The 20,029-nt window shown below is 37.3% G+C and overlaps 1 protein-coding gene across 3 annotated transcripts in view; it reads right to left on the bottom strand.

Moving 5' to 3' along the window:
- rfx2 (regulatory factor X, 2 (influences HLA class II expression)) overlaps window positions 1-9,352 on the bottom strand; it is a 45,860-nt gene extending 36,508 nt beyond the window's left edge. The window contains exon 1 of one of the 3 annotated variants that reach the window (XM_084390209.1): window positions 9,057-9,352. The gene's annotated coding sequence lies outside the window, so the exon portion shown is untranslated. The remainder of the gene's footprint in view (window positions 1-9,056) is intronic. The other 2 variants (XM_084390211.1, XM_084390210.1) reach the window with 2 other exon arrangements.
- Between the last annotated feature and the right edge of the window lie 10,677 nt (window positions 9,353-20,029).

The raw sequence follows: 20,029 nt of genomic DNA, 5'->3' as shown, positions 1-20,029 counted from the left end.
CTGAATGATTCAGTCATGCCATTACAGGTGAAATACCGGTTATAATAAATATTAGGAGAATTGAATAACATCTATTGTGAGTATGTGGTAAACTATATTCATTATAGTCCTTTAAACGATTGTTGCCCTGATTTGAAATTTACGAGAAATTTTAACTGGTTGTAACCTGCGTAATTTTTTTAATACACAAAAAGGAACAACCTGGATCTGTTGGAAGTTGATTCAATCCCCCCCCAAGGGAGCGCTCTGGGCTGCTGGGGGGGCAGAACGACTGTTTGAAAAGTTCTGCATACAATAGACTGATAGCAAAGAGGGCAATGAAGGAGTCACACAAGGTTCAGCCCTCACAGAATCAACAAGCTCTCGTCTGGTGTCTATTCAGGTGCATAAAGAGGTATGAATGGGAAGCTGAAGTGCAAATCTGCACACAGGCATGGCTGGAGCAATGCATAACTACAGAGATGTCAGCCTTGGCGGAAGAAAAGTCTTGAATAAATGCTCTTTTTTTTTTTTCCTGAGGGTCCGAGTGTACCGGAGTGAACTTCTCCAGGATGAATGAGAGGATGGATGGAGTCTGACGCTATAAAGTGTGCCAAACCTCATAGTGATGGATATTAAACATAACAGAAGACAGAAATTGAGTACATTATAAATCTGGACTTTTTCAACTTAAACTAAAGAAAGTAAATATTTAGTTTCAAGATGTTGTCCTAAATCACCAGACGCTGTAAAAAGAACGTCAATGACTTGAGGTTAACATTAAGAAAACTGGAAAATGGACAGGAAAACACTAGTCGTATATTATGCAACAGTAAAAAGAGGGGACATTAGAGGGAATGTCCATCTCTCCAGACTAAGGCGAGAGAGAGGAGGCCATTGTGATGCAAATGTCACAGGCCAGTGCAGGAAATTTAATTAGCAGTTGTGGAGCTACGATACAAAGCAGGTGGAATGTAAAGAACGCTCAGACGAGGAGCGGCTTGAGACGAATTCGGGGGGGTTTGAACGCTGAGGGAGAGGTTCTTGCGAGCAACACATTTCAGTCTCAGACAAGTCTCAGCCTGCAGCTCAGACATCTCAACCAAGTCACCCGTTTCCTTTTTTTCCCACAAAGAAAACAAGGATCAGAGCACTTCCATTGCCTTTACTCATCATTTCATCATGGACCGGCTGGGCATAACATAGTTAGTGACACCAATGGCCGATATATATCATATCACACTATATCACATCACATTGTTTCATTTAAAGATAGTAAATGACACAATTGCAAAGTCTGAAGTTTGCTATGTTTTGTGGAAATTATGGTTTAATAGGCTAGATATTCAAAGACTTAAAAGACATAATACGGTATAAATGCATATTTTATGAATATCAACAGTATATTAAAGTATTTCGCTGCATAAATTAGCCTATCTTTTAATGAAACGACAGCCCATCTGCTAATCTTAAACATGTTTGCTCTTAAACATTCATATTGGATTGATCTATTTTTTACACGTCATGTTTTATAAGAGAAGTCACGGACAATTGTGCGACAGGTATGATTCCGTTTATGGCACTTCTCATTCATTTCTATGGTATCCACAAACAGTACTTGATTGTCGCAGAACTCGAACAAAACTGAACGAAATTCAATAAGACCATCTCTACCCTGTCCATCTGAGTTCTGATAACTTTTTCTGTTTGACTGACAAGTGTCATAAACGGGACATTTATTTTTGACAGCACTAAGAAAATGGACAGTGCAAACAGACAGGAGCTCCCATTCTCCATAATGTCTAATAATAGAAGGGCAAACACTATACTATTTTTAAAGCACTAATTGAGATCCCTAGATACTATTTATTCATTTTTCCAGAGCCTTTGGTTTCGTTTTATTTTGTTTTTGTCCAATTTAGACACTCTACTAACTTTGTAGTAACTTTGCAACGTACATGTCAACTAACTCTCATTTAAGTATTAGTAGACTGTAGTATAATGTTAGGTTGAGTGTTAGGGTTCAGGTTAGTAGAATAAGTCGGCATGTAGTTGCAAAGTTACTTATAGTCAGTAGTAAAATGTAATAAAACCCTCTAAATAAAGTGTAAACGAGCCTTTTATCCAAAGCAACTTAAACGATTCATGTTACTGCCTCCTTGGGATGAAAAGTGCTACAAAGACTACATACTAAAACAGAGTTGAAGGACAGGCTAGAATAGATAGATATAGGCTAGCTTGTGTCCCTCCTTTTATTAAAAAGTGTGATTCCTTGAAAAAGTAGTATAAAATCTCCTCAACAAGCCACATAATTTGAGTCTTCATTCATGTTTGTAGCACAAATAATATGGGGTGAGTTGTGCATCAAGTGTAATACTAATGGTTGGGAGCTTGTTCAAATCCCTAATCATGAGCGATAACAACAGAGCTAAAATAACTATTTGTACGCAATTATCAGGCTGAATCTTCTTGGCTGCATTTCAACCTGTCAATTCTGTATAAAGTTACAGGAGGAAGCTATTTCAGCAACGTTAGAGTGAGAGATAAGATAAAGAGATACTTACAGCCATGAACACAATAACAAAACATGATAATAACATCTATGGAGACATGAAAAAGTTCAATCATCAGCAGTGCTGCTCACGCTGCCAGGACGGCCTAATGCTTGATTTCTAAATGTGCTTTTGTCAGTGCCAAAACAGCTTATGTGTATTTCAACTCAGACCACTTAATTGGGTTTGTTTTGTGTAATTTATTAAAGGGATAGGTCATCCAAAAATGAAAATTAGCCCATGATTTACTAAAAAAAAATGGGAGTTATATAAAAAAAATGTCCTGGCTCTTCCAAGCTTTATAATGGCAGTGAATGGCCATTTCTGTTTTGAAGTCCATAAAACTGCATCTATCCATCACAGGGTTTTTCCTGGTCCGGGTCCGGTTTTCCACTGTTGGAAAACACTCTTATCAGAATAATTTTTTTTACCTTTATAAAAGGGCATTTTTTCCCCTATTTTATTAAATGTATGCTCCATCTTTCATTTCAAATTCTTCAATTTGATCAATACATTCAATTAGAATAATCAGACACTATAGGCTGTTAACAATCAAAACGTTGGGAAACACGGTAAGACATTAATATTATTATCAACTATAGGCTATCAATCACCACTTACATAAAATTAAATAAAATCAGAATCATCCTCGCGGTTTCGGTGATTCCCTTGTTATTTGTTATTTTATTTTTTGGAAATTGGCGTTTTAATCAGGGCATTTGTCCGGTTGGGCAAGTACAAGTTCTCTCTCACTTATAAAAAAAAAAACACATGTCCTAGACAAGCGTTAATGTCGAGCCCTGATATGTTTTCCTTGATTGGTTTTGCCTGAAGAGAATTACATTGTTGAAAGTAAAAGAGTGACGTACGTTCATGGCGTTTTACCATGATAAGAGTTCCGTGTCTTTATTAAACTCAACACATTATAATGATTTATCTGTCATCCACCCTCGGTTAATTGGAAAGTTATGTTTTTGTTACGTGGCCCGCCCGACCCGAGGATTATGATCCGCGCAGCACTATCGGCAAACTATACGGTCAATGGACACATGCCGGGAACCCATAACAGAACCGTCACGTTGGAGAAAGTGTATCTGAGCTTGTGACTGTCTGTCCGAGTTTTGTCGAGAGCTGGAGGTGGCACGAAATTTGACGGAGGCGGCCGCCTTGTAATTCTCCATGCAGGAAAAACCCTGCATCATAAACGAACTCCACACGGCTCTGGGGGGTTAATAAAGGCCTTCTGAAGCGAAGCGTTTGTGTAAGAAAAATATAAACGGAAACGGCCATTCACTGCCATTATAAAGCTTGGAAGAGCCCGGACAATTTTTAATATAACTCCGTATTCGTCTAAAAGATGAATGCCATATACACCAAGGATGACTTGAGGGTGAGTAAATCATGGGCTAATTTTCATTTTTGGGTGAACTATCCCTTTAATGCTTGTAGTCCAAGTATTATGACCCCTTACAGCACAAGCGCAGCTGCCAGGTGGGTACAGCAGCGATCTGCTCCGGGCCGGGCTTCTTCCACACAGGCTAAATACAGCATACACACACGGGAGAGCTGTATCTTGTCATCTGCCACTCGCTCTGACACCCTTCCCCCCCATGGTGCATCGGTGCACACGTACAAATACTTTTCAAAACGGACCGCTGCAGCTGTCTCCTTGAGAGCTGCGCTCTACTATAGTCCATTAAAAGCTCAGCGTGGTTTAAGGTTACAGTAGACGCTGCTACAACAATCATAAAGTCTCCATGATGGCGAATGACTGCAGCTGAACTCTGACCTGGGAACAGGACCCAAACATGGGCACTGATTGATGAACGTGACCTAATGAGGTGAATAATGCACTTGCATGTACAGATTTAGGTATTTAATATCACACCATCACTTCCTGTTATGCAAATGTTCCTATCACTTCCTGTTATGCTTTCCTTGAATGATTTAAAGGGAAAGTTCACCATTTACTTCTTACAACTTTCTTCTGTGGAGCATAAAAGAAGATATTTTGAAGAATGTTTCAACCATTTTTGTCCATACAATGAAATGAGACATTTTTCAAATTATATATTTGTATGATTCACAGAAGAAGGTCAGTCATACAGGTCATTTTTTAGAGATCGTCTATAGATGATAAACTTTAGTTCACAAACACCAGCCAGAACAGTACTGACACTTCAAAAGGAAGCGGATGTGTAAAATCATGGTCGTTTATGTGAGTCACCTCACCTGGCTAAATACGGTACCATACTGTACCAGCATTTCCTCTTTGTTCTCCTTTCGCTATAACCTGCTTTGCAAACCGAGACTGTGCACGTCCATCACCACAAACTGAGATTGAAGAGAGCTGATTAAAAACCATTGACTTTTGAAAGAATAACACAGCACCCCCCGCCCAGCCCCTCTCTTTCCATAACCCTGGCTGTATTTGTGTATCAAGTTGCCATGTAAACATAACAGCTGCTTGGATCTGGGTTGCACGGAATTCCATTCCCATTCCTTTATTTTTCTTTGTGGTGGGTGTGTAACCAAATTAAAAGCTTGATTTGGACTTCACTGCATTACGGGGCTTTGTCAAAACAAGTGAACGAATGGTTTTGAATTTGCCCACAGGTTTAGAGCTAATCTGTTCCTCACGTGTGCAATACAAATCTAACGGATATATAATTACCTACACATCTGTGGTGTTTTGAGGTGAAACTTTGCCAAATATTGATTTCAGCATGATAAGATTTTGATTTTGCACAGTCAAACCGCCCCGCAGTTGACGTTTGACTTTATATTAATTATATCACGTGACGAAGAGCACAACGAAGACTAAGCGGCATTAACGTGAACTACTTAATATTCAAGAGCTAATCTTTTCAAATTCAACTACTTGTCTTTTTCAACAGTTAAACCATACTAGCTGTGATGAAAGAGCTGTCAAAAGACACAGGAGAATCACAAGTGACAAAAATGCCATATATGAATATGTGAAGCCATGAAAGCACATAATATAGGCTACACAAAGATTGCATGAAAAAATAGCCCACTTTAGTGAGGTTAAATTTATCATGCATTCACATTACTACCATAGAAACAGTTAAGCAGTGATCTAAAATAATTTCAGTGTCACTCACACACTATCAAGATGCCTTATTCCTGCTCTTCTAGAAAGCACAGATCTCAAATAATATGTGCAATGAAGCCATCAACTGAAGCTTTAATAATGTCAACTTACACTGCATTCGAAAGTTTGGGGTTTGGCTTTTCTATTTTAATATTTTTTATTACGTAATGTATTCCTGTGATGGCAAAAATACATTTTTATCGGCCATTACTCCAGTCTTCATGATCTCATGACGCCACATGATCCTTCAGAAATCATTCTATTATGCTGATTTGCAGCTCAAGAAACATTTCTTCTTATTATCAATGTTTAAAATAGTTGTGTTGCTTACATTTTTGTGGAAACCGTTTTTTTCCCCCAGGATTTTTTTGATGAAGAGAAAGTTCAAAAGAACACATCTGACACAGAAATAGTTTGTAACATTGTCTTAGATGTTTGTCGAACAATAGTATTCATTTATTTTTCAAAAATCTTATAGACACATACTTTTAAATTGTAGTGTATGGCTGAACCAATGAATTAGTTTGGGTCGGGAAACTTGTTTACCTGAAAAATAACAGGTGGACGGCAAAAGGAGTGTTTGGGAAACCTGTATGGAAATCATCATTTTATTTTATTTAAATTCCATTTGGAGGCACAGGAATTAAACACCTCCTGTTACCGGGGCCCCCTAGTGCTCAGGACCCTTGGCTGCATCCAAATTTGCCCACTGGGTTAAAGCATGTGCAAAAGAAGCCTATGTAAATTTACATTTAAACACTGAAATTCTTTGATTATAATTGGTGTGGAGTCAGTCATGTCGAGAACAGAGTGTAGTGTACCGTCCTAGACTCAGACAGGGGGAGGTCTGAGCTAAAGAGAGCTTAGTGTGCAAACCAAACCTCGCAAAAACTAGCTAACTGGACATCACACAGCCCAGGAAACAGCGACTGGCCTCATCAATAATTAACTTCAATTACATGAATCATTCATTTCTCCTCCAGCCTGAACATGCACCTGTAACAACAGATTTCATTACAGAAACCAGATCTTAGGGCTTTGGAGATGTTGCGTGGTGAAGATGCGTTTGAGGAGGATTTCAGAGCTCAGTGAAGCACCTGACAGACACGTCGGCAGCTTCGGCTGAGCTCAGGAGGGACCCGTCACACACAGCGACAAACACACTCCCACTCTGACAGGCAGTAACGCCTCATCTCAAACATCCTTGAACCGGTGCTGCAGAAAGGGTGAAATAATCGAAACTATCCAAGCATGGTGTTGTAGATAGTGAAGAACGGGTCGGCCAACATGATTTGTGTGTTGCTTCAGGATCTGCCTCTCTCTCTCTATGCCAATTACCCTCATTATCAGCTGCGCTTTCAGTGGCACTGACACTCTCAGCTAAAGAGAGATCAATAGAGAAGCACGGCCCAATGAGGGGCGACACCTGGACCACACGCTATTGTCATGAAGAGGGCTCATTACCAGGCTCTCTGCTGAGCAGGTGTAACATCGCCACGGCGACACGATGCAACTCCAGAAAAATGACAGCAGCTTTGGATGAGCACAGTCAAGCTGTTGTCAAAATGTTAGAGTCAGGCAGACCTGATCTCATTATGACGACAATGCAAATACATATCTCATTTGCTCACAATTAGTACAGTATGGCATTCCAAATCACTGACACAGCTCCACTTAGTTACAACAAAGTTTAGAAAGGTGGGGAACATATGCATATCTATTATTCCTAAATGCAATAAAAGTTTAGAATTTGAGGTTTCCGACTAATTTTGAATATACTTGCAAATGGCAATTAAAACTGTGATTTTTTAATATAACAATGTGAGAATATAAAACATGGGAAATAAAGATATAGAATAAAACCTATTTTATTATTATTATATTATATTATTATTTATATAAATTTATGCTGTTTAATATATGATCTGCAGATTGGTTGTTGGGTCAATGGCAAAGACTCTCCAACATTATACAAAAAGGAAAAAAAAAATACAATGAAATGTTGAAAAACATTTGCCAAATTCAATTTTGTATTAATTTTATTTTCATAGATTTCAAAATAAATAAATAAATTAATTAATTAAAAAGTTTTGTGTGAAAGATTTCAAACATGTCAAGTTTTCTAACCATTAAAACCCCTTTTTGCACCCTGAATGAAATAAAGATTCATTTTTCAAACATATTTTTATGGTAAAAAAAAAAAAAAAAAAAAAATCATGAATTTTCATGAACATCAAGAGGTTTTCATAGTGTTACTGTATTTGACCGAACCTCTGCTTTTGCCTGGACAAAATGTTTATTTAAAAAAAAAAATTATGTAATGATCTTTGCAAAGGTCATAAGGGTCTAAAGGAGTCCTCTATGATTTATGATTTTCTTGTCTCATGATGAGTCATGACAACACAATACAATGACTTCCTGCACGCTGACTACCCTAACCACACCAATTTTGTGGTCAAAAGTGGGTTGATTTAGTGGATAAAAGTTTTAAAATCTTAGTAATAATAAAATAAAAATAAAAAATAAAAATACTTCACTTCACTTTAATGACAAAAAACATCATTGACCCTTTTTCAACAGCCTGCAAAACATTTTAGCTCAGGTAAGAGAATACGATTTGAGCGATGACATTTCCCTTCAAAATGATGTAAATATATTTGCATTCAATAATCTAAACAAACATAACACTTGAATACTTTGTATAGTAAATATAGCCGATGACGCTCGTATTATAATGCATCACTTTCATCGGGCACCGCTATCCTGACTTTAGCAACCTGTTGATGCGTCCGAACCTGAAGCTTCAAGCCCCAAAGAAACATGACAGGTCTAAAAACGGCATGTATCATATTTTTGCGAGGTTTCTGTTCAAACTAAAGACATTTAACCTGGACTCGTTCATCACACGGAACCAGGCAGGTCCACGTCAGTCTCTTCGAATCAACTCACGCACTTCTACGAGAATTTAAGCGATTCTTGAAGAAAAGCAACGGCGGAACAAAGCGGTTAAGTTGCTCCAGTAACAGACCTAACGTTAGCTGTTATTAAAACACTTCCAGCTTTTAAAGAAAGTTTACCTAGTTGGGTAATTGGTTAGCCGGTTAGCTCGTGAATTACCCGTATATAAAGCATATTAATCTTACAGACGTAATAACCCACATGTATGGCATTCAAAGTACAAACAGCTCACTTGGATTTCTCCGCTATTAGTTTAACCGATCCCCAAACAAACTGACTGAAGTTGGCAAAGCAGATGAGCTAACCAACTAGCGTGCTAATGTGACTCTAATAGACAGCGAAGGAGATCAGGGCGTGAAAACACGTCGAGATGTACATTACTCAACCTCCAGGATCCGTTAAATTTACATTCAATTCATTTCGATCTCTCTAGGCAGTAAAAAGATATTCACCTCAGACTTTTGCTTAGATCTGCCCTGGCTTTACTGTTCTTTTCCCTCTCTCTCTCCTCCAGTTGCTGCTGCTGCTGCTGTTGCTGAGTGTTGCTCCCGTTGGTAAGTAACTGTCTCCACGACTACAGTCACTATGGCGAGCGGGGGTCTCGAGGCAACTGTTGCTACCGTCCTCTTCATACGTCAAGGGCTAAAAAGCGCGAGGGGGAGGAGCCAACCTCGAGCCCCTCCTAACTCATTCTACTTCGGCTTCGAGTCTCTCTCGTCTCGGGCGGTTGATGTTCGGTTCCCGCGGCGAGCGGCGCACTAACGCGCCTCGGCTCTTCTTTTCTCCGCCAAAAACCGGTCACTTTACCGCGCTAACGCCTATATAAACATGATAAAATGGCCAGGTTCTTTGGTTTCATGTCTTTCCGCGTGGGTTGCCAAATTACAGCTGAAAAAACAAAACGAATGCAAGGATTGGCTAGTCTATACATTACCTATTATAAAACAAGTAATACATTTACAATGTGATATCTAAACAGTTCATCTCTGTAAATTGTAGTACAATATATAAACGTTAAAACTTAAATGGTTACTACGTTATTTCATTAGAACTGTCTATGATGTCAGCAGATCAATTTCAAGCCCAATTCCCCACAATCACCGCTTAGTGGCAGTATATCACCGTAAAACAAATACACGTATCCTCATCGGGAGGAGATACAAGCGAACTGCATGCCACTGTATAATGCCAACTATTTTAAAACTACACTGTACCTGTCAAGAGTTTGAAAACATTAACATTTTGAAAGATGTTTTTGAAAGGCTGCATTTATTAACATTCAAACACTTAAAACAGAATAGAAAAATAAGTGTGTGTGTGTGTGTGGCAGAGTGGGATCAGTGCATATTAGAATTCATGATGGTTATGGCTCTGGGGAAAAACTGTTCTTGAATCTCTTTGTGGTAAGATTTAAGAGAGAGAAATTAATTATCCTTCATTAAGGACGCATTAAATTAATCAAAAGTGCCAGTGAAGACATTTATAAAAGATTTTTTATTAGTAATTGAATTTAATAAATGCAAATAAATGCTGTTCATTGAACTTTCTATTCATCAAAGAATGAAAAAAGTATCACCATTTACACAAAAAGGTTAAGCAGCACAACTGTTTTCAACATTGATGAGGATGTGATAATTATAATGTTTCTTGAGCACCAAATCAGCATATTAGAATGATTTCTGAAGAATCGTGTGACACTGAAGACTGGAGTAATGATGCTGGAAATTCAGCTTTTCATTACATTTTAAAATATATATTTAAATAGAAAACAGTTATTTTAATTTGTAATAATATTTCGCAATATCACAGATATTTTTGATGAAATAAATGAAGTCTTGGTGAGCATAAGAGAGTTTTAAAAACTTTTTTTTTTTAATTATGTTTCCAGACTTTTGACAGGTACTGTATATGTGAAGTAGTTTAAACATTCGACAATAAATGTTGAAATAATTTTAAACCGTAGGCTATTATTCTGCATTGACGTCATATCACCTCACTACATGTTTAATTTAGTGAATGGTGTATGGAAATAAACAAAATGCACAAACGAGTTTTGTTTAAAACGCCTCTCTTCGCAGTCTACTCCTGCACATTTTTTGGCAGAAATTATCAAATTAGTATGCCTTTCTAAAAAATAGCCTATTTGCATTTTAGTAATTTTTTTACAGATTTCAACTGTTTTGTTATATAAAAGCTCAATTAAAATTGTCTTAAAAACGCTGCACCATGACATGTAGTTTTAACGCTATTCAGATACTTTATTCAGAATTGGAAAAGTCCAATAATGACCTAAACAAAGAGTGAAATAAACTGTTTTAATGGGTATTGTATGAATTTTATTTCATAGATTTGCCGTCATTTTCACCACAATTTTGCCGCTAATAACGTTTTAGTTAGTGTACCTGCACTACCTGGTAACCAAGGAGACAACAGTGTCAGGAAAGAGCATGCTTGAATTATCCCAATATTCTCTGCAGCAGCACAACTGAACGCCAGGTGGCGCGTGAGAGCTTTGAGGGAAGTGACGGGGAGCGCGGGCGCGCGCAAGTGTGATTATAGATAATTGGCGCGCTCACTACTCTTGAGTTTATGAGCAGGCGTGAGCTTCATAATGTCAACTGGCGTGGGATTTCCATGACAGTCTCACACACACAGAAACAGAAACAGACACATCACCGTGCCTTATCTTCCTCTCTCACCACGATTTACAACTGACTTCAAATCTATCTTTGAATCTCAAATTTGTACAAAAGCGTTGTCAGTGACAACCTCAACACTTGGACGTACTGATATAATAAACAAACGGTGAGTACAACATTACATATCTCTATGAGAATATATCTGTGAATGTTATTTTAGTGACGCAATTAAATCTGTGAGATCCATATGTTTACAATAGCCGGCTAATTAGCTACCAAACAAGACATTCCGGTTGCTCAGGTAACGTTACTCAAGTGTGAAACCTGCAAACGTGTGCTTGTCTGTTTGTCATATAATTTAGTCAAAATTAAATCTTCCAAATATGTATAGATTAACAGCAAAAATAATTACCACTTGGTTCAGTTTGTTTCGAGGCAAGCTGTTGCACCATATAAAGATATGAAAGAAAAAATTTCACCATCCAGCTTTCAGCGACTTTTTAAAAACAAGATGACTGAGTCAAAATTACTGCTATTTTTTTTATTGCCTGGTAAACCTACCAGCAGCACCATCGATATATTTGTACACACTCTGCATTGATGATTAATGTCGATGACCGTAAGTAACCTTCCTCGCGCCAGATGCTTTCCTGCATGGGAAGCTGCGATAAGGATCGGATATATTCGGTCAACGGTCACGTGATCGCATGGTATTCCAGAGCCGCGCCATTATTGGCTGGTCGATGGTCTGGCTATGGTGGAGTGGAGCAACATCAGCATCATCATCATGTCAATGTGTCATTTCAGATTACATCTGAATTATTTACACTAGGTAGACATGCTTGCGTCGTAAGCAAAGCTTCCAGAGAAGAGTTCTCACCTAACAGGATTTTAAGTCAAATGATAAGACCGTGAATTAGAATGTTATGAGTGAAAAGACCCACTGCATTCAGAGTGACGGGTTTACGTAAGCTCACCAGCTGAACTTCAGGTAGTTTCCTTGGTGTTTGAGGGAATGACTCATATGGCTCAGTGCAAAGTAGTGGTGGGGATTTTGATTGTTCCCAATGACAAAGGGCCTGTCCCAGTACCCTTGCGGTCTTGGCCACTTGAGCACGTGCATGTGACAGGAAGTAAGTGTGCAAGACTGTCCCAGATCAAAAAATTGCCAAAGCTCAGTGCCTTTAATGCACACTTAATCCACACAATCTCTTAATACCACATTTGTGGCTAAGCATATCCCATAATTCATCATGTTCAGGAACTTGGATACCCCGAAATTGCAGTATTTTGAGGAAGACATTCAAGTGTAAGTTAAATGCCCAAATATTGTATAAGAATTCAGAATTTCAAAAATGGAGGTTTGTAATGAGTCAACAGAAATAGTCATCATGTGTTCTAGATTGGTAAACACTGGATGATAAACCATATGGTCGGTAGTGTTATCAGCGTCTGAAAGCACTCAGTTTGGAAATGTGTGTATATAACACATTCAAACAGTGACAGCTGGTTCAGATTTATTGACAAAATGATCTTTATTAAGCGGATTGCTTAGTAACCTTAGTGAAAGAAATGTCCATTTTAATATACATATTTGACAATGTCTTGTGCCTTAATTTGGATGGAGGGACAGTGATGTCAAAGTGCTTTCCTGTTTCAAAGGAAACTGCTTTTCCTGTTTGTGTGTGCTGAAGGAAAAATGTCCTGTTCCTCTAAGTGAAACTGGGAAATGTGTCATGGAATATAGACCCAAAATTCAGGCTTAAAGAAAAAGTTGTATTACATCAACCGATATGGCATGACTTCACATTAAATGTGTACTTAAAGCTACACTGTGTAGGATTTTCTCCCATCTAGCAGTGAAATTGTATATGACTACCAACTGAATATTACTTTCTAGCCCCTCCCATTCCGAGGGCGTTTTAACTCCTACGGTGGCCGTATTATTTCAAATCTGCCGGCTGTCGCGAGTAATCTCCCCCTCGCATTCGTCACGGTGCCACTGAGTGTAAAAACGCGAAAGGCGAAGCTTGAATTTCCAGGTATGTCCCTCTTTGTCTAATGTATTTTCAAGATGGATGCGCAACATGGCTGCCGCCATTCGAGCGACTCGCTCGTATGTATTCTAAATTGCAGATTATACACTTACGAGAATACTTAATTAGTTGGTTGAAGTGATTGCACATTAATGAGAATGTATAATTTTGAAAGAACAAAGTGTTTTTTGCTAAAAATCAACTTAAAATATTACACAGTGTAGCTTTAATTGAAAGTTAAGACTTTCTAGCTAGATGTTTTCACATTACCTTTAAGCTTTTTAAAACTTTTAGGTCATATGTGATCAAAAAAGGACTCGTCTCACTCAGTCCCTTAGCAAACGTTTGGACGAGATTTGTCCAATGCTGTGGGTGCCACTGGATCACGAAAGTTTTGTACAATAGTTTTCCAGGCTTGGCGGTTTGATAGCTTTGCGTTTGGCATCAGGAAGGCTAAGCCTTTGGTTTTTGAGGTCAGCCTTGATCGGGTTTGCCCTGGTTTTCTTGGGCGCCATTATTGGAACTTACATTTTAAAACAGCCATTAAAATGTATTTAGAATTTTAAAGGTTTTTAAAAGTGTAAATGTAAAGGTTTTTTGTGTCTCTACTAAATGAATTTAACATATGTTTGTGATGCCCTTTAATTGTAAGTTCCTTTTTTTTATTTTTTTTTATACTTGCACAATGTAGAAATGTGTAAAAGAAATGTGTTAAGAACTTGCTGTTGAATTCTGTCATTTTGAAAGAAAAAAAAAGTTGTTCGTTCATTCAGCATATGTGTTGGTTGATTTTTGCACCTCAGTCTGATGGTGTCATTTCGAAGCCGGTCGTGTAGAGAGGCCCGTAGTATTCGCCACAGATGCCGTTTTTGAAACACTTCAAGTTTGTTTAGGTCTGTCTGCTTTTAACAATGTCAAGGATATATACGCCCGGCCAAAAAAAAAGTTGCTGTTTGGATTTAAATAGTCAAATTCTTAAAGGGTAACTCTCGCCAAATTGCAACCTAGGCTATTTTTGTTAATCTACCCAAGTCAAACATTCGTGTAAAAGCATAATTAGAATGGAAACGCCACTTTTAAGATTGACCGTATTTTTGTTTTCAGTCAAAATGCCTTTTGAATGAGAGTGCTAGGGGCACTACAATGATAGCATCTATTTTTAAAACACTAAGGAGGCTCGACACAACATGAAACTGTGCTTGATGAATCACCAGGGGCTCTACACATGAACTCGAGCATTGACTACATTGTTTGTGTACACAAAGTTACCTATAAAGTCCTGTATTAATTACAAGGTATTGCTACTGACTTATAAAGCCCTAAACGGCCTAGCTCCAGTCTATTTAACGGATCTTCTATCGCCCTATAATCCATTGCGCTCTTTAAGATCACTAAATTCGAGGCTTTTGGTCATACCTAGGATATCCAGATCCACCAAAGGAAGGAGAGCATTTTCACATTTAGCTCCAAAACTCTGGAATAGCCTTCCTGATAGTATTCGTTGCTCAGACTCGCTCACCCAGTTTAAAACTAGATTAAAGACGCATCTCTTCAGCCAGGCATTCATATAATATTTTAATCTTACAGTTAAATCCTGTCTCTAGTTCATAAACGCCAGAGGAGAACTGGCCCCCGACTGAGCCTGGGTTCTCCCAAGGTTTTTTTTTCTCCATTAGGTCACCTGATGGAGTTTCAGGTCACCATTAGGTCACTTGATGGAGTTTTTCGGTTCCTTGCCACTGTTGCCTTTGGCTTGCTCAGTTGGGGATATTTTGGGGATATTTAATTTTATCAATCAATAAATTCCACTAGAAACAAACCTTGTTGTATTATTATGTGAAGCTGCTTTGATACAATCTGTATTGTGAAAAGCGCTATACAAATATACTTGACTTGACTTGACAAAGTTTACTAAAAAGAAAGTTTTTGTACGACTCACTTTATCAGTTAGTGTTTCCGGCCGCCAGGATTTTGTCAGTCAAAAGTAGTCGATCTCAAATGCAACGTAACACGAGGAGAGTAAAGATCTTTCCATCTTTACTCTCCTCATGTCACATTGCATTCGGAGATTCAATGCTTTTACACGAATGTTTGACTCGGGTAGATTAACAAAAATAGCCTAGGTTGCAATTTGGCGAGAGTTACCCTTTAAGAGTCAATGATTGGATCATTATTGCAGTGATTATGTTTATAGCATGTTATAACATTTTGTGATGTTATTTCCATCAAGAGGTGCTTCAATTGTTGGTCAAGATCTTGTATTGACAATGCAAGAGTCAAGCACTCTGTAAAGTCTACTCCAGCACATCCCATAGACTTTCAATGAATTTAAGGTCTGGACTCAGAAGTGCCAATTAATGTGTGAAAATGATTCTTCATGCTCCCTCCCAATCATTCTTTCACAGTTTGAGCCTGAATCTTGACATTGTCATCCTGGAATATGACGATGATACGTCTTCCTACATGATTGTTTAAGAAATGAAAAGCTATACACGCTCCATCAATTAGGGTTAGAGGAACTGTTGCCCAACATATAACATGCTAGAAACATGATAATCACTGCAATAATAATCCAATCATAAACTCTTAAGCATTTATCTATTTAAATCCAAACAGCGGCTTTTTTTTTTTGGCCGGGCAGTATATATTCCAGTTTATATGTCAATGGCAGAACCTCACTTTTTTTTTCTTCCTTCATAGAAATGGCATCCTACAACTCATTAGCTTTAAAGAAACAAACCGGAAATACAGGAACAAGCTGTCAGTCGCATACTTTTTGAGGTATTCAAAGTCATTTGTGATTGTTGGCAACTTAGTCTATATTAGTGACCTGTTTTGAGTTGACTTTGAGTCACTGTGTTAAAGGAACACTCCACCGTTTTTTGAAATAGGGCTTATTCACCTTCTTTCCTACATTTAGATAGGTGGGCAAATGCATTTTTGTCTCTGTGCATGCATTGTTTTAGTTTGACAGGGTCGGCGCTAGCTTAGCTTAGCATAATGAATGTAATCCTTTGTTGCCAGCTAGCATGTCCTGAGTAAAAGTAATATAAAAAATAAAAAAACCCACCTAATTACTTCTTGTTGCCTGCGTATTCACAACAGGTACAAATAGTGATGCAGATTAACACTAGGCGATTTCCTATTCAGATATTGACTTGGGACTATATTAGGGGGAAGCACAGGCGAAGCACTGCTACTTGGGCGCAGAGATATCACGCCCAAGTAGCAGTGCTTCGCCTGTGCTTCCCCCTAATATAGTCCTTAATATATAAGTCAATATCTGCCTAGGAAATCGCCTAGTGTTAATCTGCATCACTATTTGTACTCGTTGTGAATACGCAGGCCACAAGAAGTAATTAGGTGAGTTTTTTCTATTTTTTATATCACTTTTACTCAGGACATGCTAGCTGGCAACAAAGGATTCCATTCATTATGCTAAGCTAAGCTAGCGCCGACCCTGTCAAACTAAAACAATGCATGCACCGAGACAAAAATGCATTTGCCCACCTATCTAAATGTAGGAAAGAAGGTGAATAAGCCCTATTTCAAAAAACGGTGGAGTGTTCCTTTAAAAGGACCCTACCTTGACATTATCAAAAGATTGCTCTTTTTCACAAGAACCTAACTCAAGAACTCGCAAGAACGTCTCTGTAGTTTTGTGCATATCGTTCTGTAATTTATTTCTTTTTTACTGCCAAATTACATTCATGACCATAAAACTCTGAGACATTTCTAAAGAAAACATTGCTTCCCTGGTTAGTAGTTCTAAAGTTAAGATGTAGAACTAGGGATATTTGTGTAGTTTCGACATGCCTGTGCTAGACTTGCACTAACCTTTGGGGTCAGAAGGCTTATCTTCACGTGTATTTATTATCTTTTCACAGTGAGGTGATACTACCGTCTCTAAGTCTCTTATGCTCACCAAGGGCGCATATATTTGATAAAGAATACAGTAATGAACACTTTTGATCCATTTAATGCATCCTTGATTAATAAAAATGTAATTGAAGCAGATCATCTCTGAAATTACCAAAGTTTCCCTACTACAAAGAGATTCCAGTTTATATGTCAATGGCAGAACCTCACTTTTTTTACTTCCTTCACAGAAATGGCATCCTACAACTCATTAGCTTTAAAGAAACAAACCAGAAATACAGGAACAAGCTGTCAGTCGCATACCTTTTGAGGTATTCAAAGTCATTTGTGATTGTTGGCAACTAAATTTGTCAAAGGTAGCTTCAGGTTTATTCTTACATAATTCTGTTCCTTTTTTAACCCCTACTAGACTTACACAGCATATACACATTCGTGTAGTGCTTTAATTTTTGTCACGTAGGCTACAAGAACAGCTCATTTTAACCGACTTTTTCTTGCAAGTCGTTCCATATAATTTGGGTTTTGGTTTCTTTGGTTAGATGAGATGAGCTTTAGCAGGTCAGCTGCACTTGTGTGTGTGCTCATGCGATAAAGACGGTAAATTGGAGCAGAAAGCTCAAGCACTCTTGCAGATCCACGTATGCAGATGCTCAGCAGCACAATATTGGCATTATTATGGCAGCATGTTAATGGGACAGATGTGTGTTTGTGGGCTTTGTGTTTGTAAAATGATGTCAGTGCAGCTGTTCTGGCTTTTGTAAGCTGATGTATCATACTCAAAGTTGCACTGTGGTAACCTCATAGCTTCTGCATTGGTTTGTATGTGTGAGAGTGGCGTGTGTGTTATAGCCCCTCCCCCTTGCCTTCAGTGGGCTGGTATGTCCATATATGAGGGATGAGTCTTGTGGTGTGAGAGATTTCAGCCAATCAGAGTACGAGGAGTGTTTTTTGAGGAAGGGGGGGTTGAGGATACCGTAGTGGTAATGGTGCCGTAGTATGGCAAGCCGTTTTAACTTTTATTTATTTCCAGGATATGAATTCTTGATATCAACAATTCAATTTTCACTAGTTCAAATTATAGTTATTGATATCAGGAATTAGATTTATACTAGTAACAATGGCAATTTTTGATATTAGAAATTACATTTCCACTAGTAACAATGCTAATTCTTGATATCAACAATTACATTTTTACTATAGTTAAAATGCTCATTCTAGATATCAAGAATTGAATTTCAACTAGTAAAAACTATAATTCTTGATATCTGTAATTGTATTTTCACTACACTGTAAAAAAAAAACCCGTAAAAAAACGGCAATTTTCTGGCAGCAGGGGCGCCAGAAAATTTCTGTTAAAAAACGGAAAAATACTGTACAAAAATGGTCATTTCTTCCCGTTGTTTTTACGGAAAAAAACTGTATATTTAACATTGGATTTCAGTAATATGATATAATGTTAATTTACCGTCCTATTGAAGTATTAATATCTGTTTTGTACACTGATAACTACCAATCACAGCAGTGATGAGAGTCACATGATCAATCAAAGCTCAACACAAGCAGTTCTTCCACAAGAAAGTTAATACTAATATATATAGAAGCTGCACAGTTTCATTCACACAAACATTAAACACCATCATGGTAACACATGAAATTTTAAAAATGCAATAAACATTAATTTAACAACATTAAATGTAACATAAACCCCTAATGTACATAACTGATTAGAAAAAACGAAGAAAACTATGAAGAAACAAACATAGTTATTTCAACAAAAATACATCAAATGTGAAGTGTCACATGGAATTGTGGGAATGTCAATTTATGTTTTTTTTTTCACTTTTTTTAATTCACTTTCAAAAACTGTAAATTTAACGTATGTTACAGTAAAATTACATTAAATGTACCGTTAGATCTATCACAGTTATTTACCGTATATAGTACGGAAACTTTCTGTTAACCAATTAGCAGTTTTTCACTGTAGCATTTTTACAGTCTTTTACCGTTCAAATTACGATCATTTTTTACAATGTCACGATAGGCTGCCATTCAAAATCAATTGTTGATATCAAGAATTGATTTCTTACTAGTCGAAATTCCGAATACACATATCAGCTTTGTATTTCTTACTAGTAGAAACCTTTATTTTTGATATCAAGAATTCAATTGTCACTAGTTGAAATGTCTATTCTTGATATCAACAATTGAATGGCTACTAGTAACAATGTTAATTTCTGATATCATGAATGTGATTGCTACTAGTAAGAAAGCCATTTTAGACATCTGAAATTATATTGATATCAGAAATACATTTTCAGATGTCAAAAATGTACATTTTTACTAGTAGCAATTCAATTGTTGATACTGGAATAGACATTTTTACTAGTAACCACGTAATTCTTGATATCAGGAATTCACATTTTTACTAGTAACAATGTAATTATTGATATCAAAAATTATATTTCTACTAGTAAGAAATACAAAGCTGATATGTGTATTCGGAATTTCGACTAGTAAGAAATCAATTCTTGATATCAACAATTGATTTTGAATGGCAGCCTATGGTGACATTTCACTAGTGAAAATACAATTACAGATATCAAGAATTATAGTTTTTACTAGTTGAAATTCAATTCTTGATACTAGAATGAGCATTTTAATTAGTAAAAAATGTAATTTCTGATATCAAAAATTGGCATTGTTACTAGTATAAATCTAATTCCTGACATCAATAACGATAATTTGAACTAGTGAACATTGAATTGTTGATATCAAGAATTCATATCCTGGAATTAATTAATAAAAGTTAAAATGGCTTGCCATAGCCATTGAGGGTGTGGTTACAGAGGAGTGGAAAGCTCTGTTTGAAAA

This window comes from Rutilus rutilus (genome assembly GCF_951802725.1).
Source record: "Rutilus rutilus genome assembly, chromosome: 19".
NCBI lineage: Eukaryota > Metazoa > Chordata > Actinopteri > Cypriniformes > Leuciscidae > Rutilus > Rutilus rutilus.
Note: the sequence above shows the minus strand (reverse complement) of the source record. Positions and strands in the feature narration are given on the sequence as shown.